This window comes from Panthera onca, chromosome B2, assembly GCF_046562875.1.
Source record: "Panthera onca isolate mPanOnc1 chromosome B2, mPanOnc1 haplotype 2, whole genome shotgun sequence".
NCBI lineage: Eukaryota > Metazoa > Chordata > Mammalia > Carnivora > Felidae > Panthera > Panthera onca.
In genome coordinates, this window is record NC_138343.1 from 32,487,581 (window position 1) to 32,515,075 (window position 27,495).

Sequence of the window (27,495 nt, forward strand, 5' to 3'; positions counted from 1 at the left end):
ATCCCCCACTGGGGATTGGGCCAGATGTCCCTCCCGTGGGCTCCACACACACTGCTTGCATTAGAATGGCTTCTGTGCCTTAGTCATGCAAGCAGTCCTCTTTCAGCATCCAGCACCTGCAGGCATAGATCAGGAGCGCCGAAATCAGCTGCTGAGCCAACGGGTGGGCTGCAACGAGTGGTCCTCTCGCTGCCTGGTCCTCACACTGGTCTGCTGTGTGACCTTGCACAGATCACTTTGCCTCTCTGGGGTTGGACTGAGCTACTATTTTCCAAATGTTTTTGGAATGCATTTAACATCAGGATGCAACACATACAATATGAATATTTATAAAACCTAAAACTGAGACAAAATTTTGCTAACTGATGTTTCTCTCTCTTTTTTTTTAAGTTTTTTTTTTTTTTTTTAATGTTTATTTATTTTTGAAGAAGAGAGAGACAGAGTGGGAGCCGGGGAGGGGCAGAGAGAGAGAGGGAGACGCAGAATCCAAAGCAGGCTCCAGGCTCTGAGCTGTCAGCACAGATGCGGGGCTCGAACTCACAGGCTGTGAGATCATGACCTGAGCCGAAGACGGACGCCCAACCGATGGAGCCGCCCAGGCGCCCCCTGAAGTTTCTCTTACTACATGTGTTATGCTTTTATTTTGTGTTCTCTTTCCTTCCCCCCACTTGCCCCACCCCGACCCCTGCCAAAAGGCTGGTTCTCCCATTCCTGGATGGCAAGGTACAGTTGGAAAATACTGCCAAAGATGGTCCCAAGCTTCTCTGCTGCTCACTGCTCCTGCACGGCCTCCCCCAAAGACTTTTCTGGTGTTTCCAACAAAGACATGGATGCCGCCATCTGACACCCCCATATTTATGCCGCCGACCATCTTCTGTACTCCACCTCGTGCTGGCCCGAGACATCCAGCCCAGCCTGCGGGCTGGCACCGTGTGCCTCAGGATCAGGAATGAGGCTTGAGGAAGGCAGGGCCTGGTCCCCAGCTATCTGGGGTAGATATCACCAGGCTGTGTCTGAACGCCTCAGGGCAGGACACAGGAACCTCAACAGGGGAGGCTCTCAGCGCAGGGTGGGGAATTCAACCCCAGCCCCAAGCCCCTTGCTTCTGCCTGGTTGGGCACCTGAAGACACCTCTGGAAAACTCCAGCAGAGGCACTTCCTGGAGATCTCCTCAGCCTCCCTATGCTCTGGTCTCATAGGGAACCCGGCATCCACCTTCTGGACCCCTCCAACAGGGAAAGGGGGTGCAATCAGAAATTACACTGCGGGGCACCTGAGTGGCTCAGTCAGTTGGGCGTCTGACTTCGGCTCAGGTCATGAGCTCTCAGTTCGTGAGTTCGAGCCCCAGGTCGGGCTCTGGGCAGGCAGCTCAGAGCCTGGAGTCTGCTTCAGATTCTGTGTCTCCCTCTCTCTCTCTCTCTCTGCCCCTCCCCTGTTCACATTCTGTCTGTCTGTCTGTCTCTCTCTCAAAAATTAATTAATTAATTAATTAATCAATTAATTAATTAATTTAAAAAAGAGAGAAAGAAATTACACTGGGACGACAGGAATAAACCAGGTGTCTGCACAAACCAGGATGAGTGTGACCCTATGGCGGCCCACAACACTCCTCACCTTCCCAGCTCGGAAGCAGGCACGTGGCTGACTCTTCTTTGAGCCTGAGGAGGTGTGTAGACGCTGCTCTTTAATCCGGGCCTCGCTGTGGCGGGCACTGCCCTCTACTATGTAATCAACCCCCTGGCAGACCCCGGTGACCACTGTCCCCCTTCCTCGTTGCTGACCGGTCCCCAGAGTTGGCGGAGTTTTAAAGAGCCAGCCCCGCAGGTAACCAATGATTGGTGGAGGGGTGGCCATGTGACCCAGTCCTGGCCAATGAGATGAGAGGGGAAGCTTGCTGGGGCTCCGCGGAAGGGTTCTCCACACCCGGAAGCTGCCAGGGCAGAGCACCTGTGCCCCTTAATTGGCCTTTGGTTGCATGGGTGGTAGGGTGAGAGCCCAGAGCTGTAGTGATCATGGCTGACCCCGGGTGGGGGAGGACGGAGCAGGATGATGGAAGGAGCCTGGGTCTTGGTGACATGAATCCTGAGTTGGCTGAGTGACTTTAGGCCACTTAATATGAATTTGTTCTACAAAGGCAAGTGTGATAGACCCTGTGGGTGTTGCCTGCCCCAACATCCATTACTCACTCCTCCACTGAGAGCCCTCAGGCTTTTCTTTGAGGAACCAGCCTCTTTGCCTCTCTCAGCGTGTGGCTTCCTGTAGGAGTCCCCACTGCAGGCAAACACACACACACCATCTATCCTGATCCAGGTCTGGCCCAGCAGCACTTTCTTCTTCCTGGTCGCTATGATTGGTTCAGGGTGAGCATGTGACCAAGCAGGACCCGCGAAGCTCAGTTAAGGGGCTTCTGCTGGGACATGAGGGAAAGAGAAGCCCTGGGACTTCTAGGGTCTAAAGCTACTGGCAGCCATCGTGCCACTCTGGGAAGAACATGATGGGGAGAGAAAGTCTGAGCTGTGGTGGTGACAGATGGGTGTCCCACAGTCAGTCCTATCCTAGGATATCCCAGTACGGTCAGCCAGTAAATCTTTAACAACACGCTTGGTGGGGGTGGGGGTAGAGAGAGTCCTGACATGTCGTGTTAGCTGGTTCCCAAAGTGTAAATACTCCTACCTCGGCTGGCGGACCAGCTCCTGCACACCACTGGGTTTGAGCCACTCTGGCCAGGTTTTGTGTCACTTATGACCAGGATAATCTGACCTCCATACCCAGTCTCACTATTCTAGAAGGGAACGCCTCCTCAGTTATGCTTTGGCTCCCATCAAGATTGTGTAGCTGTCTGGTGTCTCCATTCATTGCACCACGGAGGTAACTGGTTTCGTTGCGGTGGGCCCTGTTGCTTTTGGGTTCTGGGGGAGGCTGTGGACACCTCGAAGCCCCTCTACAGCCTGACCAGAGGCTCTGCCTCCCCCCAACCAACCCCCAGAAACTAGCTCCCCTTTGAGCTTGGGCTCTGACCAAAGGCAGGGAGGCAAGAACTGGCAGAAAAGATGCAGAGTCTGTATCTCAAGCAATTGTCCTGCCACAGGGAACAAAACCAGCACGTCCTTCCCTGGGCTGAGGAGAGGATTAAATGACATCAAGCATCAGAGTACTCAGGACCAACCTTCCTGTGCAGGGCACTGCATTCCTCCCGGCCGTTATGGTAACTGCTGCTGGTGTGCCTGCATACACAGTCCTAACCCCCTCCCCCCCAAAAAAAAAACCCCTACCTTGCTCTTCCTGAAGCTTCTCCATCTCATTAAATGGCAGCTCCATCCTCCCAAGTCAGACCCCATCCCTGGAGCTGTACTTGCCTTCTCTCATCCACCCCACTCCCAGTCCATCACCGAGCTCCCAGACGCCACCTCAAGACGTCAGCCGGGACCGTCCGCTTCTCACCATCTCACTGCTTCCCCTCTGGTTCGGCTGTTCCTGGTCTCTCCTGGGGGAGTGCAATAGCCTGGCCTTGCTGCTGCTGCCCTAGCCCCACCCTCCACACAGCAGCCACAGTGATCTGGTTCAAGCCTAGGTCAGACCATTCCACCCCTCGGCTCTGACCCCCGCGGTAGCTCTTGTCTTCATTCAAAGTCCTCCTGAGGGACCACAGGGCCCTAAGAATCTGCTTCACCTCACCCCTCGTTGTTCCTCAGCCACACCAGCCACGCTCTGCCCCTGGGCCTTTGAAAGTCTGCTCCTGTCTGGAACATTCTCCTCCCAGACTTCTCCATAGCTTGGTCCCTTCAGGTCACCTTCTAGGCAGGTGGCCTCTGCATCCCTGATCACGCCATCTCTGTCTCTGCTTCACCCTACTTTGCCCCCCCCTCCCCCTCAGCACTGCCTGCTATCCTTTCATCTCTGTGTTTGACAAATCATCTGCTCGGTGTGCACCTCCCCTCCACCCATCCCGGGGGGCAGGGCCACCAAGTCGCTCACCTGTAAGTGACATGTTCCTGGCTGCCTCGGAAAGGGCTGGCCGGGGACGCTGTTGTCTTCCTTGCTCTATTCCCAGCGCCCGAGTCAGAGCCCGGTACGGAGGGGGTGTGCGGCACACGCACATCTGACTGGCTGCATGGAACGCTTCGAATATGTTTCCGCGGTTGCTCCAAAGTGAGTTAATGTCCGGGGTGGGCTCCCCATGTGCCAGATGCTGCCAGCGGTGTGGGGGGCTCCTGAGAAGTAGGAAAGAAAGCATGGCCCCCGCGAAGGAGCATCGCTCTGCCCAGTGTGTCTCACATACGTGAGCCGAGGATGGCCTGGCAGGTCATGTGCCAGAGGAGAGGTCCCTGTACCAGGGCTCATGGAGAATGCAGGGCCCTGTGGGCAAGGGAAGGAGGTGGGGGCTGATTGTACTCCTTGTACCTTCCCCAAATTCAGATACACCTCCTTATCCCTGTCTCTGCCTCCACTGTCCCTGTTCATGTCTTTATTATCTCCCCTCTAGAACGTTCCAGCATCCTCCCAGGCACCAGGCATATCCCTTTAAATCAATTAGTCTCGCAGTTGCTAGAGCCCTGTTTATGAAATGCAAAGCTTCTTTGGCATTTGGGTTTGTGTTTCTTGGTCCGAGAATGGAGTCCCAGCTCCTTCCAAGTGTACAATGTCTTCTCTGACAGGCCCCTTCTTACATCACTGGCTTCCCCTGGCTTGCTCCCTCGGAAACGCTTATAGCTTCCTACAGTCATGGTGATGTTAGACTTCTCTGTACTTTGCCACCTCCCTTTTTTAGCTGGGTCCTACTTGTCTTTTTAATTTATTTTTTCCTCTACTCGTCTTTTAAAGCTCAGCCAAAGTGGTCATCTGCGTGGGGGGTGGGGAAATAGTGACTGAAAAGGGGCATGAAGGAACTTTCTGGGGTGATGAAAATGTTCCATATCCTGACTGGGGTGGTGGTTACATACATATGTACACATGTCAAAATTCATCCAACGGTTTGCTTAGGATGGATGTATTTTATCATGTACAAATTATACCCCAATAAAGTAAATTTAAACAAAAGCTCAGCCCGGTGCCATTACCTCCAGGAAGTCCTCCCACATGCCCAGGCTGGGCCTGTGCCTCCTGGTCGGCTCTGGGAGGACCCTGGACCACCTCTGCCTCATCACTCACCACCTTGGACTATAACTATCGGACTGTGGTCATCTCCTGTGGTCTTCAGCCCATTCCCCGGGGGCCACTAGCCCCTAGCGTGGTGCCGGGCACGTCATAGGCACATTGGTATGGATGTCTGGGGGCGGGGGACGGGGGGGAGCGTGCACCGCTTGAGCTCACCCCCTTTCTCTTGGGCTATGGGTGACTGGAGTATCTGCAGTCAGACAAATCTGGGTCTGCCGGCCACTAGCTGTGTGACCTCAGGCAACTCAAGGGAGGTGCTAATGATGGAACTCACCTGACAAACAGGTGTGACGCTTGCCGGGTGACCGTGACCGTGACTGAAGGCTCCACTGAAAAGCTATCCTCCTCCTGGGGCCAGGCCCTGTTCTAAAGGCTTTCCTTGCACTCAGTAATGTGAGCCTCACCCAGCATTTGTCATCCCCATTATATGGGTGAGGAAATTGAGGCACAGGGTAGATAACAACCTTGCCCAGGCCTGCGTCGGTGGGGGAGGCGGTCTGACTCCAGCTGGTGCACGTGACTGCCCCACCGGATCTGATGAAGGCCAGCTGCTGTTTGTATTACGTTGCCACTCCTCCCTCCCCCGCTCCCCTGGTGCTCCTTGTCTTTATCCGTGTCCCAGAACCATCTCCAGTCTTTAAGGTCATGGTCACAGTTAACGGGAAGCTTGCAAAGGCAAGATTTTCTCATTCCCCACGGAGTTGCTGGATGGAAAACAGGCTGGGCCCCGTCACCAGGCAAATGCCCGTGTTGTGTTGACAGGAGCCAGGCGGATTAACTACGCAGACGGCTCAGCTCAATTCACAGACGTTTAGCCAACACCCGTGATGTGCCAGGCAGTAGGCTGGCACCAGGATGCAGGGGAGAGCTAGGAAGATGGAAGAGGGTGTGCCCCGGCTGGGAGAGGCGGAGGAGTATTTAAGAGGCCCAGGTGAGAGAGCAGGCCCCACCCCACACCCCAGCGGCCAAGTTTCTTGGTTTAATCCCCATCAGGCCTAGGCTTTGGAGGTGATGTTTGACCTTCTTTGTGGCCACCCAGACCCTAAGAAGTTGGGAGCGGTCCTATTCCAGAAGCCCCCATCTCCCACTAAGGAATCCCAACACTTGCTTTCCCAGACTCCCTTGCAGCAGGGGTACAGGCCTGTACCCACATTCTACCCACATGGGTAGAATGACCCACATTCTACCAAGCAGCAGAGACGACAGGAGAGCAAACTGTGGCGGAGAGGGTGGCTGCAGGCGTGTCTGATCCCAGGGCCCATGGTGACAGAAGTTTTCGTGTCGTGTCTTCAGTGACAGTGGGCAAGATGGTGCGCCTGGTCTGCTGGGACAGCAGCCGGGTCCCTGGAATCCACTTCTACGGTGGGATTTTGGACGCTATGCTATTCCTTGGTGGACAGCTGCGAAACTTGCTGTCTGGCCCTCCCAGTGACTCTGACTCACCGCACACCCCATGACAAGTTGCTTTCCGCTTAAACTACTTAGAGATATCTGTGGGTGGTAACTAAGAAGCTGGGCTGATGCATTCAGTCCCTATGGCTCTCATCACCCGACCACCTTACACAGAACCGCTGCTCAAAGCACATGGGGAGCTGGAGATCGCCATGGCCCCAGGACTGATGAGGGAGGAAGAGACGGTAGAAGGAATGTGTGGGCACGGCGGGTTGGCTCATTCAACATCCATTCCTACACTGTGCTGTGCTTTCCCGTCTGCACTGGGAGGCTGGGAAGCTACAGGCTACATTTCCCAGATGCCTTTGGGTTCCAGATATGATCAGGATCCTGCCATCCGATGCACTCCCATGAGACTTTGATTTGGAACTACAGTGTTTTTTTTTTTTTCTTAATGTTTATTTATTTATTTTTGAGAGAGCAAGTGAGCACAAGCAGGGGAGGGGCAGAGAGAGAGAGAGAGACACAGAATGTGAAGCAGGCTCTAGGCCCCGAGCTGTCTGCACACAGCCTGACGAGGGACTTGAACCCACGAACCAGGAGATCTTGACCTGAGTCGAAGTGGGGCGCTCAACCAACTGAGCCACCCAGGCACCCCTGGAACTGGGTTTTGAGGGGAGGGAGGAAGGGGAAACTTCACTAGAGTCGATCGGGATCGGTCATTTGAGGGTAGCTTCCTGCTCCAGCACTTTCTCGAGGAAACAGAAGCCTCATTCTGGGATGTGGTGTGGGCAGCTGTTCTGGGGAAGCTCAGCTGGTCTTGTCCGTTCGGATCCTCCAGTGCCTTTGTGAGCTGTCTGCGCCCCCTTGATAAATTCTTTTTGCTGAAACAAGAATCCTGGGATTCTGCCATCGGCAGCTAAGAGCCCGTCCCACCATGCCCAGCGGAGCCCAGCCCTTCCTCTGCGTTCTCTTTGGTTCAGGGGTCCTCATTGCTGCCACAGCCCTGTCAGCTTCATCCCTCCGGCAGGGACTTCCTCATGGCTGATGCCAATGGTCAGTTGTTTCCCCGCGACCTTCTAAAGACCAGAGCGTGGAAACCAAGGGTCCCTAAAGGATCTACACTGGGCCCTGGGGCTCTTCCCATCGCCTCAGCGAGGAGTCCACGAGCAGGCGGGCACTCTACCTGCACTCGCGACTCCCCGTGGAGGCCAGCCTAGAGACAGCAATCTCCTCCTTGGCTAGTTTAGGCAGAAAGGGATGTATTATCAACTCATTTACAGAACTGTCTAGAAGAACTTGCAGGAGGGTTCTGCTTACCGAAGGAAAAATGGGGCCAGGGCAAAAAATTACTTGGGAAAGTGGGGCTGATGGGCAATGCGTTCCTGGGAGTGGCCACCCCTCCAGCATCCCCCAGTGCCAGCCCCATCTCTGCCCTGCCCCCCTACAGCGATGGCTCTTGCCACCCAAAAGCCCTCCAGATGACCCTCCAGAGCAGCGGGGTTGGCTGTGACGGCGACATGGGGCTCCTGCCTCCTTGCACGCTGCCTATGGGAGTTACCAATGAGACAAAATCTGTTGTGGGTGATTTACACGTCTGTGAGCTTTTAATGAGCACAAAACCAGGTGCCAATATTGTCACTTTGACTAATTTTTCCTGCAGGGATTGTTCAGGGCCCACAAATGCACACACAGAACATGCAGACAGCGTAAATTCTGAATCTCTACTGGCGCACGCACACACACGCGCATGCGTGCGTGTGTTTATGGGAGTGTGTGTAGCATAAGTTGGTTTTACCCCTTCCGCAGTCCATCCCCTCCCTAAGGAGTATATCCTGGAACCAAAATAGAAAATAACAGAGACAAACGGATTGAAGGTATCCATTTTCGCCCACACTTCAGAAACTGATATGGAAACATTGAAGTCTGGATGAAACTCTAGAATAACAAACCAACTTCAAACTGTTTTGAAAAATAAATATTGCACAGGATCCACACATCCGCGCACGTCAACTTACTTCAACAAGGTTTTGAGGAACCTTACCCATCACTGTGGCCCACGTCCTCTGATATATTCTACTTGGCTTTTTCGGTTTTGTGTGCTTGTTTGTTTGGTAATGCTGGCCACAGCCCATGAAATTGATTTCATGACTCACCAGGGGGTCCCTGTCTTGCTGTTTGAAGCTCATCCTCTTAGGCATCTCTCCCCTCCTCTGGGGTTTTATAAAGCTGAACAGGAGAGGCCAACTGCCCTGTGTGCTTGGTGGAGAGTTGAGGGCAGAGAAAACAGATGCCAGCCATTGGAAGTTGGAGGGTGAGGCGATGAGACCGGGCATGGCTCCTGAGAGGAGACAAGGGGCTCTTACAAAGCCATCAACAAAGGAGGACCCTCCGGGCCATGACCTGCCTCAGGGAAAGTGGAGATTGGTAATTCAGCTGACAGCCTGGAGGCCGCAGCTTTGTGGTCCTAGAAGTGTGGAGGGGATCCTGGGTGGCTCAGTCGGTTAAACGTCCAACTTCAGCTCAGGTCATGATCTCCCGGTTCGTGGGTTCGAGCCCTGCATTGGGCTCTGTGCTGACAGCCTGGAGCCTGCTTCAGATTCTGTGTCTCCCTCTCCCTCTGCTCCTCCCCCACTCACACTGTCTCTTTCTCTCTCAAAAATAAACAAATATTAATTTTTTTTTAAATTCACTTAAGAAAAGAAGTGTGGGGAATTTCCCAAGGCAGGGAGGAAGATCTTACTCCTTCATACATCCTCTCTGTCTTCCTTACTCCCCACCCCTCTCTTCCTTTCTAACTTCCTTTCTTCCTGCAAGGCCTGGCTGGGCTGGCATCCGGTCTGGATCTTGCTTTTCCCTGGCTCATAGCCATGGCTGAACCCCATCCTTGGTTCTCATGTCCCCATCAGCTCTTAAGAGTCCCTGGGGTGGCTGATGGCTGGGGGTCTGGGCCAGGGGCCAGGAGGCGAAGAGCCCCAGAGGCCTGTGCATTCATTGGTGGCTGGCAACTCATAATGGGGGAGGGGGGAATCTCCAGATGTTGGTGTTTAATGCTTTCTACAGCACAGCCCATCCCAAGCATGTAATATTCATTATATGATACCAACATTTAGCTTCAGCAATGGAAATGTCAACTTTAATTATTTTCAAGGAGTCTTGATGGCTCTGGGAATAAATCAATATAAATAATGTTTTCATAAACCCCGAATCATGCTCCTAATAGCATTATATCTATAATTTTAATATTCAGAACAATTTTTCTTTGCATCTTAGCAATTAATTGTAGCCAAGTGCTCATTTTTCTGTTTTCTATTGCTGTCATCTCAGAGCCAGGGGCCGGAGGTGACACACTGGCACAGGGGCCATGTCCCTGATCCTGAGCCCATTCCCGATTCTACTGCCCAAAAGGCCAGGCTCGGTATAATGTCTCTTCCCCCAGAAAACCATCCCCTTTCCTCTCACCCACTTAGTTTACTCACCCTTCTGGCCCACTGTCTCCAAGAAGCCTGCTCTGGCCAGCACGTCTGGCAGGGATGGGTCCCTCCTCTACATGTAAACGTGGCACCCCATCTACAGCCCCCAGGGCAGACAGCGGGAACTTGTCCAAGGTGCCATCTACCGGCTGTGTGACTCTGGACAGCTGACAGGTGGCAGCACCAAGGGGTCATCTATCAGGCAGGGTTATTTGCAGGTCACAGAGAATGACACTGGTGGATAAGAGCAGAAATGGAATTTATTAAAGGACACCAGGAAGCTCAAACTCCGCAAGGGCCAGAGAATGCAGCCTGGAGGCAATTGACCGGGAACGGCATCTGAAATTCGGCTGCAGAGCTGGCCCAGAGGAGGCCACCGACACCCTAAGACCCCAGCCCTTGCAGTGTGCACAGCAGATGGACAGGCCTGAACGCTGGGGAGATTGCCCATCTGCCGCTTCCCGCTCAAAGCCTGGGGAGGTGTGAGCCACTGGCGGGGCCTGGGACGAAGCCAGGGGTCCCCCAGGCACAAGAAGAAAGTTCAGATGATGGGCAGATGAGGGCACACAATGCTACCGGGGCCACAAGCCTCCCTCTGCCTCATTGCTGAAGACTTTTTGCAGCAGTGTTGCCTGGTGTCAGTATTTTCTCAGTAGAGAACTCCAGAAATGCAGCTCCCAGGACCTCCTCTCCGATCTGATTTCTGCCCTAAACTTCCCGTTAGGACTCACTGTCCCATGTCACCCACTAATGTGCAGGGAGAATGCACTGATGGACAAACGGGACACTCCAGTGCCCGTGACGGTTATATGTCTCAATGTGGACAGTTAATTGGGGTTCTGGTTTTGGGAAACTGGTCTCTTATAAGATTACAACCTATGAACCGGTGTCCCAGCCTATCCCTTCTGAGCCACCAGCCATTCAGGGTCCCTTTTTCTAAGGCTGGTGACCTGGCCCCAGTTCCCGGTGATGGGGTGGGGGCTGTCTGGACAGTAGTTGGCTCTGTCCCTGACCCTGACCCTGACCCAGAAGTACCTTTCCATTCACAGGAGTGTAGGGTGGTGTCCATTAGTCACCATGTATTTGAAAACAGAAATCAAACCCGCAGCCTCTCTGAAGTCGCTCACCCAAAGGTTTAAAAAAGATCAAGCCCATCAGTGGACTTATTGGAATATCCCATTCACTTTAAAAAATGAAATGATGGGGGTGCCTGGGTGACTGAGTCGGTTGAGCGTCTGACTTCGGCTCGGGTTGTGATCTCACGGTTCATGAGTTCAAGCTCCACGTCGGGCTCTGAGGTGCTGACAGCTCAGAGCGGGGAGCCTGCTTCGGATTCTGTGTCTTCCTCTCCTGCTCGCAGTCTGTCTCTCTCTTAAAAATAATGAAACATTAAAAACATTTTTTAGATGAAATTATGTTCAGTTGGGATCCTCTGGGAAATTCCCGACCCTATCCCTCTTCAGTGCTAATAGACTGAACACTGGACACTTAATAGTTCTGCACGGTGGGATGGACAGATGGACGGATGGGTGGCGAGCTGCCCTCCAAGTCCAAGAGTCTGGGAGGGAGGGTTAAGAGCAAACAAGACTGTGGAGAATCTTTGAGCACAAGATTATACTTTGTCTGGAACAGCTGGGAGATCAGCGGGGGCCTCATCCAGAGGTAGGTGGGTGGGTGGGATAATTTTCCTGGGTCCCTTTCTGGGAATTTTCTCTGAAGATGCCTGACGGGTCCAGATTGGGTAAGAAGCAGTGGGAGAGCAGGTTACGAACTGTTATCCCCAGGCACATTGTTCTAAGGGATCTACCAAAGGCATCAAATTATGTTCCCTTCATGCTTGAAGACAAAGAAGGGAAATTTGAGAGCTCTCCTTTTAAGCGGTGTGCCTTCTAACAAAGACAGAATACAAGCATTTGTACCGTAAAGCCATCCGCTTGATTACTATACCCAGGGCAACCAATTCATATGATCCCCGAGCAAGATCCTTGGAGATTAACACTACATTTCATCGGCCATTAATCTCCCACATCCAGGGGTCGGGCGAGCATGTTTGCTACTGGAGAATGTGATCTCCAACTTTGCCTGAGAAATTTCTTCCCGATGACTGCATTGTTTAAAATTCACCTCCTCGGCCCCTGCCCAGTCCTTCTCCCCTCCCTCCTACCTGTTCAGATTTTTCATTTACAGGCAACTGCAAATGAGGAAGGAGACCCAAACAGGAAGCCTCACCCCATGAAAAGGGGCCACGGGAGGCCGTCAGGAATCTGGGGCATGTCCCCTGCGGCTTCTATAGAGGCACAGTGGTCAGGGAGGACAGGGTCACAGGGGGAGGGGCAGAGAGCCGGGGAAGGGATGGCTGTGGCCAGCGTTGGTCAGCAGGCTTTGGGGGGCTCAGAAGGAGCAGTAGGATCACCAGTTTCTTTTTCCTAGAGCAGGCTTGAGAGAACAGCTATAGGGTGTAGGGTAGGAGGGGGAAGAAGCCAAGGAGGGCTGGCTGGGTGCGTGTTGCACAACTGAGGTCCTGAGGGCAAAGCCCTAGACCCCTACTTGGGCCTTCCTGGTCTGCTGGGAAGGCGAAAACGGGGAGCTTCCAGGGAGCCCCGCCAGAGATAGAACTCATCCCATTGGTCCTGGCTGGGCCTCGGAGACAGCGCAGGAAGAGCCTGGGTAGAGGGTAGCAGAGGGCCTGGCCCACCGCCCAGAGCAGCCGGCAGGTGCTCCAAAGAGAACGACTTTGTACCCTCCTGCCAGCCTGGGTGCAGGGCCCGGGGAGAGGGGCCCGGCTACTCAGAGCTTCTGGGTGAGGGCCCGCTCTCTGCAGGGTGACCCCAGCTGCACCTGAGAGGCTGGAAGGCTGTCCGACCTGACAAGCTGGCTGAGAGACGTTCCTGGGGGAACTGTGTTTAGGATGGGGGCTTGTAGTTGTGGTGCTGGGTGGGGCGGCAGCAATTCTGTGCCCTTGTCTGTCACCTTGGGCCTTCGTCAGGCAGGCCCTCCTCTGGGGAGGGCATCTGAAACTGCAGGAGTGAGGCCGGCGGGAGGCCAGAGGGTCCCAGAATGCCGGCTCCGTGCTACGCCACCTCACTTTGTCCTCCCCAACCACTCTGCTCGTTTCAAAGCCTGCGGAAAAGTGCTCCTCTCCTCCACCCCGTCAGCCCAGACACGCCAAGGGTTCTGCAGCCGATGTGCTTCTTCCCCAAGAGGGGTCTATGGAGCCCCGGGGTCCTCCTGTGAATGTCCTGGGTGCCTCGAGGCCCGGGATCTGTGCGGATTCAGTGCCACCCCACAGCGGGGCAGACCCGAGACGGATGCTGTCCGGGCAGACTTTAGCCAGCGCAGAGCCGAGCGCAGGCCTTGGGGGCCTTCAGAGGGCTCTCCTCAGTCATTTGCGGCCACAGTCCACTGTCTGGGGGCTGGGACTGAACCTGAGCCCCCACCTCCCACGCCACACCAAGCCCCAATTCCACAGTTTTTCTCCCTTTTCTCTCCGACCTCCCAGCGGGTCAGAAAAACTATGTCCCAAGAGAGCTTTGGCCCTTAGCAACATAAAAAGGGGTTTGTTTTCAGAAATACAGAGGCCATCTGCCCATCCCTGGGGGCTACCTTCCCAGCGATGGCCAGACGGGCTTTTCCTGTCCTGCCGACTCCTTACTGAAGCTGATGAGGCAGCAGAAGGCAAGCTGACAGGCTGCAACCCACCCCCCCCCCTCGCCAACACCCCCAGGTGGGATATGTGTGATATTCCTCGCACTCCTGGCTGCCCAGGAACAAAGGAAAGGGTGAAAACAACTGGTTAACTGATAGAGATCCTAGAACGGCAGGACCTAAGTCTCCATCACCCCTCCATAGTGACGTGAGAAACAAAGGCAGAAGGAAATGGCGGATAGAACTAAATTTCCTTGTAACCCGCAGCCCCTTGACAAATACTTGAGGCTGGCCGAGTAAAACGTTTCTCCAGGAACTCCTGTCTTAATGTTAATGATTTGCTAGAGGGAAAAACAACCTTGGCTTGACAATAGCATCCTGGGAGTCTTCTTTAGCATATGAAAATCTCACTGGAAACTTCCCCTGGACTTTACCTCACCCCCAACCCCATAGTATAAAACCAGTCTCTCCTGTGGTCCCCGGGGCAGCTCTTCCTGCCCACCGGGTGCTCTCCCAGTGTTTCAATAAAATCACCTTTTTTGCACCAAAGACGTCTTCCAGAATTCTTTCTTGGCCGGTGGCTCCAGACCCCACGAACCCCACTGTCATCCTCCAAAAACCTCATCAAAGACACTGGGCCCGATGCTCATTGCTGAGATCCTAAGGCAGGGAGAGTTCTCCCGTTGCTGGGTGACCTTTCATAAGTCACTCCTGTCCTGGGGGCCTGATTCTCCTCATCTGTAAAATGAGGGGGGAGTGAACTATCTCTGATTCCTTCTAGCTAAGAAATCTGTCTCTGTGATGATGTTGGGGATCATGTAGCCTCACTTCCTTTGTTGATAAAATGTGGAAAGTAATAAAACCATTGAGACGTGAAGTGTTGAGTATGAAGGGCGCTCCCTCTGCCTTTTCTGGAATGAACACCGTTATCCACCCTTCAAGGAGGGGAGGGCCCTGGCCAGTGCACGGTCCCCGTGCCCCCTCATCCCTGCCGCCCTCCCCTCTCTCTGCCTCCCTCTGGGGTTGGTGGGAGGAAGCAATGAATGCCACGTTCTATGTCCAGGAAAGGCCCGTGCAGATGCTCAGAGATCATCATCTGCTCAGTTCAATCATGCTGACCAGCCTCAGGCTCTACCTTCCAGGGAGTAGACTCGGGTCTGTACAGAGTCCTTCTCACGTGATAGGAACAGGGGCCTCCTGGGGGCTGCCTGTGCAGAAGAATTAACCCCTGGAGGAAGGGTCCAGTCAGTCTTGGGTGAGGGACAGGGAGCCACCACGGGCCCACGGCCCTGCAGAAGAGGCAGGTAGGAGTAGGAGGTGAGGAGCCCGAAAGCAAGGCGGCCGCGTCCCCACCGTCTAACAAGGCATTTCTTGGAATACTTGTGGAGAGAAAAAGACACTGATGAGTGCCAATGGATGCCCTCCCCAGTAGAGATGGAGGGAACCCACCCCCCACTTCTGACTCAAGAAGTCAATGGCTGGGGTCCTGGCCTGAATCTGGGTAGAGGGCAGTTCTGAACTAGGGACTCCACGGGGGAAGAGGGGGACTTCCACACACATAAGTCACCATGCTTTGTACTATGTGACCCCACTGATGGGGCCAAGGCAGCCACCTCTCCGCTGGGGTGGGGACACCGTCTGAGGAGCAGTTAGGTGGAGGGGAGCAGAGACGCATGTCCAGAGCCTGGCAGGGCTATGCCTGCGTCCATGCCCCCAGCCCTGCTGTGTCCCCAGGAGGCCAGCTGCCCATTGGCCCCCAACAGCCCCATCTCCCGGGTACCCCCCCTTCCTCCAGCTGTAGAGCCGCTTGTGTCAGATTCTTAGAACACAGGAGCTGAACTGGAAGGGCCCCTTAGAATGAAGGGAGCCACAGACACTGCCTGGGGTAGAAGGGCCGAGGCCCTCACTCTGGGCTTGCTTGCTGGGGGCAGGGTTCACTGGAATTAGAGGTGGCTCAAGGCTCCAGGGCTCCCGATTAAAGATTAAGAACAACAATTGCATTCATATGTAAGCTTCCCAGGGTTTAATAACTTTTTGCATTGTCTTCCCAGGTCTTACGTGCCCAGGGCAGCTGCCCAGGTAGGTAATTTATCTCCATTTTACAGTTGAGGAAGTAGGCTCCAACAGGTTAAGGACCCTTGAGACCAGAAGCTCCCAAGGTGGAATGACAGGCAGTGGACAGACAGCTGAGAAACAAGGGGACCGTCAGTGTCCCCCCATTATTTCACTCCTCTCCGGGCTTCCGCGGGTCTTTGACCCCCGCACAAGCGCAGAGCGGGGAGCATTTCAGAGGGGAGCCCACCCCAGCCCCGGCCACGCCACCTGGCTTCCCCCGCTTCCTGTGCCCTTAAGGCACAGGCACTCAGACAGTCAAGCCACCGAAGGGGCCCCCAGGACGCTGCCGGCAGGGGCCACCCAACAGCGGGGGGGAGGGGGGCGCGTGCGGAGGGGGCGCCGCCACCGTCACTGTCACAGACGGAGCCCCTCGGCTCTTCGTGACGCTCGTTCATCTTTGCTCAGTACCGTCAACTCCTTTTCTGCCCAGAATGAAGATAAATCGCTCTGCGCCGGAAAACTACATTTAGCATCTCCTTCTTTTTGTGGGCCAGCGAGGTTTTCATCGACAAGGCGTTGGTATTGCAGATGGCTTGCCATATGCCGCATTCCCTCCCGCTATCACCTTATGAGCAGATTCTGTCAGGTTTGAGGAGTAAAAGCTTAATTAACGAGTGGTGTGTACAATTATGTACTTAATTATCTACTACTTTTACTTCTTTGTTGTTTCTTGGTTTGCAAAAGTTTGGTAACAGTTATAGGCAACTGTTCCCTAATGCAATTTCTCTCCTCTCTCTCTCTCTCTCTCTCTCTCTCTCTTTCCCCCTTTGGAGACTGCCAGTGGGATGAGAGGGGGGCTTGCCTATTTAGACAGTCAAGCTTGAAGATGTGGGCCCAGCCCAGACTTACTGACCGAGCTCCCTCCCCCCACCCCCACCCCCCGGGGGGTATATGAGTTTCCAGGAGAGTCTCCTGGTGCTGTCCAGGCTGGGAACCCAGACCTGGGCCTCCCTATCTCAGCTGGATGCAGTCAGGACAACCCTCCTTCTCATTCTTTCTCCATCTCTTCCAGTTGGTCCATCCTGGGGATGGTGGGTGTGGCTGGACCAAGGTAGTAAGGAGGACGGGAGGTGATTGTGGAGTGGTGGGGAAGGTGGGAGGGACGGGGAGGGGACAAGGGACACCTTTGCTGCAGGGTAAGGACAGGGGCAGTTTTAAGGAGCAGAGCACAGAAAGACGACTTGGAATGGAAGCACAAAAGGCAGCAACGCGGAGGGAGTTTACTGGGCTGACGCCAGACCCATGATTTGGGGCTTAGAAAGAAGCGACTGGACTCCCCCCGGAAGCATTTCCACTCACATCCCATGTGACCTTAGGGCCAGGAAGTCTAGTGCATCTCTAGTGCAAGGCTTCAGTGCAGCGGGGTCCTGTTTTAGCACACCTGCCTCAGGGCTCAAGCTCGGTCATCAACACGGGGTGACAGAAAGTGGCCCCAGAGCCGACAGCAGAGGAGTCTGAAACATCAGGGAGGTAGCCCATCTGGCTTCTCAGAGGGCCGAGGACTGGCTCTGGGCTCCTCAGCAGGTGGGTTCTCAAGTGTCTCCCCCACCCCCACTCTGTGCCTACTCATGTTGGCTGAGCCTAGGTGCAGTCTGGGGAGGCCTGGAGGGTGGGAGGGAGAAAGGGAGAAGATGCAAGGGCAGAAGAATTGCAGAATCAGGAGCTCAGGACTTCCCTTTCTCCCTCCCAGTCGAGGGAGAAACATGGTGGACATTTCCCGGAAATGAAGACGGACACAGGCCATGCGGTCCCAGCTCCCCACCCAGGAGCGCTTGGCTATCTAGATCACCTCTCTGCACAGCCGTTTCCTTGTCCGCAATGAACAGCAGGGGCCGGAAAAGTTCTTGGGCCTCTGCTGGGTCCCCCATAAGATTCTGTGTTCTCCCGACACCGCCCATCTCTTATCTCTTAGGGAAGAGTCTGCCAGACTCCAGAGCGCTGGCAAAAGAATGGTAGAGGCCGGGCTGGGCTCTGACCTCATGGCATACCCGAGGCCTAGAACGGCGCCTGGCATGTGATAGGCACTCGGTGGGCATCTGTCAGATTCATGGAATTTTCGTGGACCTGCCAGTTGCGGCTGTGTCACGCTCATGGTTCCTTCAAAAGACAACTGTCCAACCCCAGAGAGAGCCAGAGTCCCGTGCACCATGCCTGGTCTCAGCTGACTTATGGGCAGACCATCGAGGAAAGTCAACTTGAGATGTGGCCTGCAAGAAGGGACGACACAGGGCAAATGGGTCCGGCTTCTCGGAGGGTTGACCTGAGAAGCGCTGGGAGCATGAGGAGAAGAGCAACGCGAGTTGAAGCTGAAAAGAATCATTGGAAGGAAGAGGTAGAGATGGGGTGATGGAGACGAAATGACAAGGGAGCAGGACAGAGAGGTCAGCAGTAGACCTGGGGTGAGGGGAGACACCCCCCCTGCCCCTGTGGGGGGAGGCCTGGCTCAACCACAGACTCTTTTCTCCAGTTCCCACCCCACACGGTGCCCCTCACTGCTTCCTGTAGATCTGTGTTAAGTGCCCTGACCCTGTTCAACCTTCCTCTGCAGTATCAGTTAGCTTAGGGAAGGTCTTGAGAACAAAAGCTTGAAAGGATAGAAGCAGGAGGTGGGCACACTCCTCACAGCCGGGCCTCAGAAATCAAAATCTGACCAACTTCAGAGGCAGAACAATAATTTGGGGACACATGAGTGGATTGTTCATCCAAGCTGGGATTCAGGCAGAAGCTCCCAAGAATTGCTGGCAGGACCCCAGTAGGAGAATGGAAAGTTAGTCACCAGGTGGCCTTCCCCACTTCTGCGGTAGGGGTTGGGATGGATGAGGGAGCCAGGGGAGGAGATGGAATCATCTAGGTGGGGACCGGGGACTCGGAGGGTCTGAGGAATGGCTGAGAACTCCCTTTCCACATGCAGGATGATGTGGCTTCTTGTACTTATACTGAACAAGGAAACACTTGAGTCTCACTAACCTGAGGGCGCTGCATCTTGGTGGGATCCTAATGGGGCAACCCAGCTAGGTTTTCACCCTTCAGAGGAAGGAAATCTTCAAATGCATGGCTAGGGAGGCTGAGGAGAAACATGACTGGGGTCGTGAACAGGACGGAGGGCTCTTCCGTTGGTCCCACCTCCATGCCAGGGGTCCCGCTGCAAGGCCTTCTCCCGGGTGCCTTTCAACCACAGATATACCTCCATACATCACCACATGCCATACCCCCAATCCAGCCCTCTCCATCACCCCATCACACTCCTCCTCAGGGAGGGGAAGCTGCCACAGGGGGTATAGGCCACTCTCATGGAGCCCCACTGGTGGTACAGGACCACCGTCCTCCCCAACCTTTAGCCGTGGCCACAGCTCAGGGCCACATCAGGTCACATAGTACTTCTCCCTCTTCTGCCCTAAGTCATTCCTCAGAAGAACTTCAAGACCCTCTTTGCTGCACGTGGATGCCATGGATGCCTCAGATGGGATCGGGACACAGGTCGGGAGGTCAAGATGGACATTGGTGAGAGGGGCAGCCAATGACAATTTGGGGACTGCTGGAAGAGGTTTGGAACTCTGCCCTCCTTGCAGAGGCAAAGAAGCCTGTTCACTTCCAGAGGTAGAGCTCAGCTTGTGTCACCTATGGGGTCAGGCGGGGGGTTTGGCACTGTGTTCCCCTGCAGCTCTTGCGGTGGGTGATTGGTGTTCTCAAACATGGCGTCCCACTGGGTCCTGGGGATGTGGAGCAGGGGAGAAAGCCCCATTTCCACTCTTGTGGATGTTTATCCTTTCTATCCCCTCCACCAGAAGGTCTCTCCTTTAGCCATCTTCCTGACCCCGGACTGGTTCGCTCGCTCGCTCGCTCGCATACATTCCCTCCCCCACCCCTAAGCCTGCAGTAACACCTCCGGGTAGGGGGGGGTTTCCACCCTGAGCTCACCGAGCCCCCATTTCCTACTGCTGGTCCCCAGCAGTTGCAATGGAGCTTTGTTGCCATGGCAACTTCAGGTCCCCGGGGAAGGAAGAAGGGCCCACAAGGAGAGCAGCACAAGCATCTGAACATCAAAAAAAGTGGTGCGTGTTCTGCTCCTCTCCCACTTTGTGGCTGACCCTCCCCCTAGGCCCCACTTGGGTCGAGCCAGTCCGTGGGGCCCACACTTCGCACCCCACTGCTTCTACCCAGCTCAAGCACCACCTTCCTGTGTGCTCCCTCCTGAACCCACCGGCCTTACGGACCAGTCTGTCCCCCTGAGGAATCCTACCACATTCTGTCACGTTTAACTGTTGACAGGTCTGTCCTCTGCAGAAGTCTTAGTCCTCGTCGCTTCAGTGGTGGCATCGTTCATGTCCAAAAAGGGCTTCTCTTGCAGGTGGGGGTGAGCTGTGGGTCGGGGCGCGAGAGGGCCCAGATAGGTCGCTGGGCCAGGCCTGGGAAGGAGAGGTTGGGGCACATGGGTGAGGGGCCTGAGTGTCAGGGTGGGGCAGGTGGTGGGCGAAGAATGGGATGGCTGGCTTTCCTGTCCCTTTGCTGATCAGATGCGCTGCCCTTGGGTTCTTGAGCCACTTCACACTAAACCCCACTGGGAGCTAAGCGTTCAGAGAAAATGAACACCCGGATGTTGGGGGCCTCAACAGTGCCACATGGGGAGGCCTCCTTCCCAAGTGGCTGCATCAGGTTACCCTGAGGACATTTCAAATGGAGAAGGGGCAAGGGGTACAGTGGGTAACTATGTGCCTGATGGGTGCCAGTGTGTGGAAAAAGCCCAGCTCATTCTACAAGACCAGGGGTGGAGGCCACCAGGAAGCAGAGGGTGACCAGAAGCATCTAGGCTTGCACCTGGCTCTCGGGGATGGCTGCGTGCAGGGCTATGACAGGGATATAGTGTAGATACACTCAGATTTCTTTCCGACCCTGCCCACTCAGGGGGCTGAGTGGGTCATTCTGTGGGTAATTCTGACGAAGTGATTCTTCACGGAGTTTATCTGAAATATAAGAATGGGTTCCCGGGGGCACCTGGGTGGCTCAGTCGGTTGAGCGTCTGACTTCGGCTCAGGTCATGATCTCACAGTTTGTGAGTTCGAGCCCTGCGTCGGGCTCTGTGCTGACAGCTCAGAGCCTGGAGCCTGCTTCGGATTCTGTGTCTCCCTCTCTCTCTGCTCTTCCCCCGCTCATGCTCCGTCTCCCTCTCCTTCAAAAATAAAACAAACATTGAAAAAATTAAAAAAAAAAAAAAAAAAAAAGGGTTCCCGGTGCTCTTAAAGCTTAGAATGTCTGAGCCAAAGAAGAGACTCGGGGAAAGTTCTGGAATGCAACCTGGAGGAAGCCAAAGCTTGGATGCAGCATGTAACTGCTCACCCACTCATGGTAGCAGAGCTGGAAGTGGGCCCTGGGCCCTGCCTTTTTCCCACTCCACTAAGATGAGAACATGCATTTCCTGACAAGCAATCTGCTAATAGCCTGCTGGGTTGTATGCACGAATGTTCCATGATGCCAGAATTCATGTAATGTCTCCTTACATTACTCTTATCACCAAGGAATGGCTCAACACCATCCCACTCGGGGCCAGATGATTCCCCCTTGAGTGGAGAGACTATGGTGTTGGGGGTAAGGTCCATATGAGCAGGCAGGAAAAAAATGGAAAAAGGAAATGTTTCGAGGGAGCAAAGACCAGTTAAAGACAAAGAAGTAGCTCCCTTTTGGTCCCCCCTGAACGTCCCCCACTCACCAGCCTGAATGTTGCCTTTGGTGTGGGGTACGTGCAGAAACCAGAGATCTGCCAGGGTGACTCCAAATTCCACGACACGGATGATGGGGTGGAGCCCTGGCAGTTTGGAGAGGACAGCGAGGGAGAACATTTATGGAACGCCTCTTTGAACTACAAAAGACAAACGCGCCTCGCCTGGACCCCTGAAGGACCCACTTTGTGAACCTGTGGCTACTTCCTGGCCAGATGCCAGAGACAGGACCATACTCTCAAGACCCTGCTTGGCTAGCTGGCTACCTCATAGGTCCTTGGGTGGCGGTGACAAGGAACCATAGCTTACACTTACTTAGTTAGTCCTTTGGCGTGCTTTGTTACAGGTTTTAAAGGACAACCCTATATTATTTGAAGCCTCCTCTTAAGTACGCATAAAGAGCGAGGAGAAAAAAGCCTCCCTTTGCAGATGGGGACACGTGTTCACTCAGTTCTGGAGCTGGATAGAAAGACTCCAAGGTCGATCTGCGTCTCTGTGCCACCTGGTGTCTCCGTTCCCCCGAGGGCAGCCGCAGCTTTGCCCGCCTCTGTCCCTCCAAACAACCGTCTCCCCGCTTCCCATCAAGATCTCCATCCCGATGCCAGAGAGGCTCCTCCCCGCCCCAGACTAGAGGCCCCTGTCCACGGCACCCCCATCGGGCCTGCCCCTCGAGCCCCGGCACTTGAAGAGCTGAGGTCAGCTCTGCCCTCCAGCCCCCAGAATGAGCAGTGAGCGTGTTCAGCAGAAACGCTCCTCGCCTAGCGGAGATCAATACGTCAATAGAAACGTCAAGCTGAACACAAACAGAGGGAGGTTGAGAGAAGCAGGGGCAGGGGGCTAAGTAGGCTCTGGAAGGAAAAGAGCCAGACAGGCCTGTCTGGGGAACAGCTCCATCCAGCAAGCGTCTTCCCTGCATTGTCAACGAAAAGAGGAAGACTCATTAATTCAGGCCCCACTAATTAGGAACCCACCACAACCCAGATCCGGGCTAGACTGAAGTTTGTCTCTATCTAGGTCTGGGGGGGAAGGGTTTGTAGAGCGACAGCCTGCTGGGCTAGATCCCGGCAGGAAGGCTTTGCACCTGGCCCTTACAGGTGCATCCCGCGTGATTTCCCTTCTTGGGGCTGTCTTTGTGTCTTGTGTCCCTCACCAGATTGTAAGCTCCATGAGGACAGGGACTGGGATCGGGGGCCCCCTGAACCCAGCACACTGTGACCCTGAGCCACAAGCAACCCCTGAGGAACCGCCTCGGCTAACTTGGAGCAAGCAAGCCAGGCCGCAGTCCACCAGTGACAGTGAAGGAGCAGATGTTGGAACCCCTTGGATGTGAGCAGGGCACGGAGGCCCCGAAGGGAGGCCAGTAGCTCTCGAAAGGCATCTATTCTGGAAGGGGATCAGCCTGGTGCCCACGGCTGGCTGGGGGAGCATCTGGATGGCCCTGGGTGGTCTTGTTTGTAGAACTCAAGGGGGAGGGAAAGGAACGGACAGCTTGTCAGAATGCCAAATCACCAGACTGGCAGGAAACCCCAGGGTGCTCACTTCGGGGTTTGGTCACAGAAACCTCTGTCCTTTTCCCTTGGAGAGTTTGGAGAAATATACCCAGACCAACGAGAAACAGTTTAGGGGTTTCTTATGACGCGGCCCTCTGCGGAGGTGTGACTTCAGTGGGTTTGGGTGGGTTCTCCATCAGGGATCCTTTGATCGTGTGTTTTGCAAAGGAAGGAGGAGAAAGCTGGCAGGCCAGTGAGCATCCTCAGGGTTTGTTACACACGGCGGAGCTTTGCCAAAGGGGCCACCACATTGTTTATGTTTTTTTATCCCTCCGGAAGTCCTTGCGGTGCCCAGAGACCTCAAATAAATTACTTTAAAACTCAATTCCTTTGTACCTGTTATGTAGCCTATGTGAACCCACAGTAGGAATTGAAGTTTTGTGGGGGGAAGGGGAGGTCACAGAGAGAAAGAAAAAGAGCAGCAGCTTGGGGGCCTAGTGGTTGGGGGGGGGACCAGCAGGAGAGGACCTGGGTGCCTGGAGAGCAAGGGGAAATTAGCACTCGAGCCCCTGGTGGTGGCATCCACACCCCTGAAAAGTCACTTTTGAGATTCTGTGCTCTGAGTTGACCAAGACTTGTCCTTTTAAGCGTCAACTGATCCAAGGGGTTCACTGAGCTAAACAGAGGCAACAAGTCAGGTAGAAGAATTGGGGTTCTTGAGGTGGATCAGAAAATTACACCACTGGAGACAGACTCAGGGCAGTTGCTGCCGTGCCTGGTAACCAGACGGTCTTGAAGAACTCGGGGATGGGCCTCCGGCCAGCTGCTGGGCTGTGCAACCTCAAGCAGAGACAGCAGCATGCCAGGTGCGGGGGCAGACAGCGGTTCTTGAGAGTGAGTGGAGATCGGGACAGTGAGCTTGAGGTAGATCAGCAGAGTGGAGTGAGTGCAGGGCTGTGCCTTCCCCCGTGGGATCACGGGAAGAAGGAGGAGTAAAAAGAAAAGATGCATGTGGGGAGTGTGATCATCTTGGGGGGGGATATTCTGGGATCCGTGACCCTCAGATTCTCCACCTTGGCCTGATATGACAGAGTTCATTGCTTTCCCTCATTTTAGGAGTGCCTAGGGGGAGAGCGGTTAGGCCCCTGATGTGGCAGGGATACGGTGGCACCAACAGGCCTGGGGACAGGCCAGAAATGGCCTCGAGAGCGTTGCCTGTTGGTGACCTCTTTGCTCGGCCAACAATAGATACAGCACCCTACAATTCAAGGACCTTGGAGATTTATAAAGGCCTGTCATATCCAGCCTCTGAGATTGGAGCTTTCCAAGGGCGCTTTGAGATGGGCAAGGAGAGGCAAGTGAGTTTCGGGGAGGCGAATTGTCTGAGGCTACACGGTGGTTTAGCGGTAGAACCAGCAGCAGGCTCCAGCCCCAGAGTTCTAACATCTCTGACCCTCTTGTACTCTTCCCCTTCCCCTCTATCAAGCTGGAAAGGGTCCCCAAGTCACCCCAAGGAAAGAATCCCTGGAATGCGAGCAATGTCCAGTGCTCTCGCTCCTTCCAGGCACCTCCCCCCTCCCCCACATTCAGACACCTTCCAAACCCCCTTGGAAGGATGTGGCGGGACATTCTCACTGGCTGCTGCCTGCCTTTGCCTTTGAACGTTGTAGATTGGGAGCGGTAGGGGGCACACCACCGCCCCGCACAGGACAAGAGGTGTTCTCCATGCAGCAGACCGATCACTTCACGCCTGGCAGTAAGTGGGGAAGGGGTTGTCTTAGCCCCTTGGGATACCTGGCAAGCCCCGGTGGAGAGCCCACTAAACCCCAGAGCAGGGGCAGCCCACGGGCTCCACAAACTCAGTGACCAGCATGTGGCCCCAGTCAAGGGGTTGGGGTGAGGCCTGGTGTACCTGACATGAGATTTGCCGGCCTCCCTTTGGGACTGCCCCACTCCACCTTGGGGCTCAAAGGGCCAGTTAAAGCAGGTGCCCTCTGGCCTGGGCCTGGGCCCCAGCCTCTGGGGCTTTTCTGGATGGAGGGGAGGTTGGAAATGGGGACCAGCCTTCACTTCTACCTTGAATTTCAAAGTCATCGGCTCCAGGCAGGGGGAATGGGGCTGGGTTTGAGAAAGACTTTGATCTTGAAATAGATAGTCTCGCATCCAGGTCTTGGATTTGCCACTGACTAGCTGTGTGACCTTGAGCCCCTCTCTTAATATCTCTACAGGAGGCTCTTCACAGAGTTTCTGTAAGTATCAAATAAGATAATGGGTGGGAAGGTGCTTCACCACGTGTAATGTGGCCTACAATGGAAATGGATTTTATTATAAGGGTTTGGGGGGCCCTGAGGGCTTGGGGGGCTTATGCCCTTGCAGGGAAGAATCCGTATAGTGAGGGCTCTATGGGGCCTGGAAGACAGCCGCGGCTTACTTTGCTGCCTTCATGTGGGACGGGGGGCTGGCTCTCCAAAATGTGGGGGCTGCCTGGATGGGCAGGGAACTGCTCAGCATGGTTGAAGAGCCACCGAGCAGAGGGAAATGAAATCTCACTGGCTGCTCAGCTTCCCCAGATCTTTTTACTGCACATCATAAATTATCATCCTGTTTTATTCTCGTTTTATAGCCTCTTCCAGGCCGTTCCTGGCATTTACTCTCTGCTCTGGGCCAACTCTGTTAGAAACGGTTTCCTGGTCTTTATCTTTCTCTGTCGACATCTCAAAGTCCTGGCAACTGACCCAGCAGCTGGGGGGCTTCTGTGACCACCTGTTGGCTGAGGAAGCCTCAAAGCTGGTTGCTGAGGGTGATGGCAAAGCCGGGTTGCCCAGTGCCTGCCCTCAAGTAGCTCTGATGAGCTGGAGGGAAGTAACGCGTATATTCCTCGTGTTTGCAGGGGCTTTGTTGAGCCTGCTTCTGGGGCAGAGTCTCGCCTCCTGGGACCTGCAGCTCTAATTCAGGCAGCTGCCCAGGAGGTGATGACAAATGCCTCAGTGTATGTAGTAGGCTTTGTTTTCACGTGGACAGTCCAGCCTTTCCTGCATTTAGAAGTGTCCAGAAGACCTCCAAGATCCTTTCCATTGACAGTATCCTGGTTCTACCATTGTGAGAAGCTGGGGGTGGGCTTGGGGAGGTGGGGGAGGGTCCTGAGGGGATTTACAAGGCTTACATTCTAGTCCTGCTTTTAGTACTTGTTAGTGGCCCTAGGCAAGTTCCTTCCCCTCGCTGGGTGTCAGTTTCCTCATTTGTAAAGTGGAGCCCAGAGTTCCTTCCAGGGCTGCCGTGCTATTACCAGGGAGAGGTTATGCGCCTGCCTGCGGAGGACATCCAAGCGGTTGTTTGCAAAGTGACAGAGTCACCTGACAAATGAATGTACTGTCAAGTGTCATGCACAACAGTTCTGTTTTTAATGAAATGCTAGCTTTTCAAATGAAGGCAATGGGTCAGGGAAGATTTGAATGATGCTCATGAGGATTTGATACAATATTTTTACAGTTTTTTGTATCCTGATTAAGGGGAAAGCAAAACAGTGGCAAAGTTGTCTCTCCGGCCATTAGTCAAAATAGAAGAGAATTTTGTTCAATACAATCTTAATAGTAAATTGTCAATTATCACTTCCCCTGATCTCTTTCTAAGGCATGACCCTGTTGTGGCCCATTCTGTGGATACGAGACGGTGAAAGATAAAGCTGACCATGCTGAGTTTGGGACGGATGGACGGACACAGATGGGTGCTGGCATTATGATACTCAAGAGTGGTGGGGTGAGGAGGGTCTGGAGGGAGGGAAAGAGCCTAATATGGGAGGGTGATGGGCCACCTACTCAGAAATATTCTGAAAAGAGTAACACAGGATGTGGGGCCAGGGAGAGGCAAAGTTGGTATCATTCACACAGGAAAGCATCAGAAATGAAGGTGGGAGGGCAAGGTGGAGAGGTTGCAGGACTGGGTGAGCATGACCCCTCTCTGGGCCTCAGTTTCCTCATCTGTAAAATAAGGGGGTTGTCCCAAGCAGGGTCTGTACTTCACCTGCCAATCACCCAGCTCAGTGTGGAAGGAGGTGAAGGAGGAGGTGCATCTGGCCCAGGGGAGAGGAGAATGGAGTGCATATCAGAACGGCCTCTTCCTGGCTCAGGTGCCTCCAGAAAACTCAGACAGAGCCCCTAACAAAGGAAACGTTGGTACAATCTACACTCAGCATTGGTGATAAACTGATAAATGTTGAAACTCTGCTGTCTCGATTTGTTTATAAAAAGTAACTGTGCGGGGCACCTGGATGGCTCAGGCAGTTAAGCATCCAGCTTTGGCTCAGGTCATGATCTCCTGCCTGGCTCGTGAGTTCGAGCCCCGTGTTGGGCTCTGTGCTGACAGAGCCTGGAGCCTGCTTCAGATTCTCTCTCCCTCTCCCCTCTCCCTCTGCGCCCACCCCCCGCCCCCCATCTTTCTCTCAAAAATAAATATTAAAAAAAATTTTTTTAAAGTAACTGCCCCAAAAGTGTAGCCACAAAAATCACACCTCAT

At 54.2% G+C, this 27,495-nt stretch overlaps 1 long non-coding RNA gene across 6 annotated transcripts; it reads right to left on the reverse strand.

Annotated features, from left to right (window-relative positions):
• Window positions 1–1,431: 1,431 nt before the first annotated feature.
• On the reverse strand, window positions 1,432–27,389 carry LOC132666943 (uncharacterized). Of its 6 annotated transcripts, none has more exons than XR_009604909.3 (3): window positions 21,484–27,389; window positions 8,703–20,946; window positions 1,432–7,430 (listed from the first exon to the last, which is right to left on the reverse strand). It is a non-coding gene; the product is annotated as an uncharacterized LOC132666943 (long non-coding RNA). The 6 variants fall into 6 exon arrangements; XR_009604911.3 differs by having other exon boundaries at window positions 8,703–16,358; window positions 20,020–27,389; XR_009604910.3 differs by having other exon boundaries at window positions 8,703–16,358; window positions 17,768–27,389.
• Window positions 27,390–27,495: the final 106 nt, after the last annotated feature.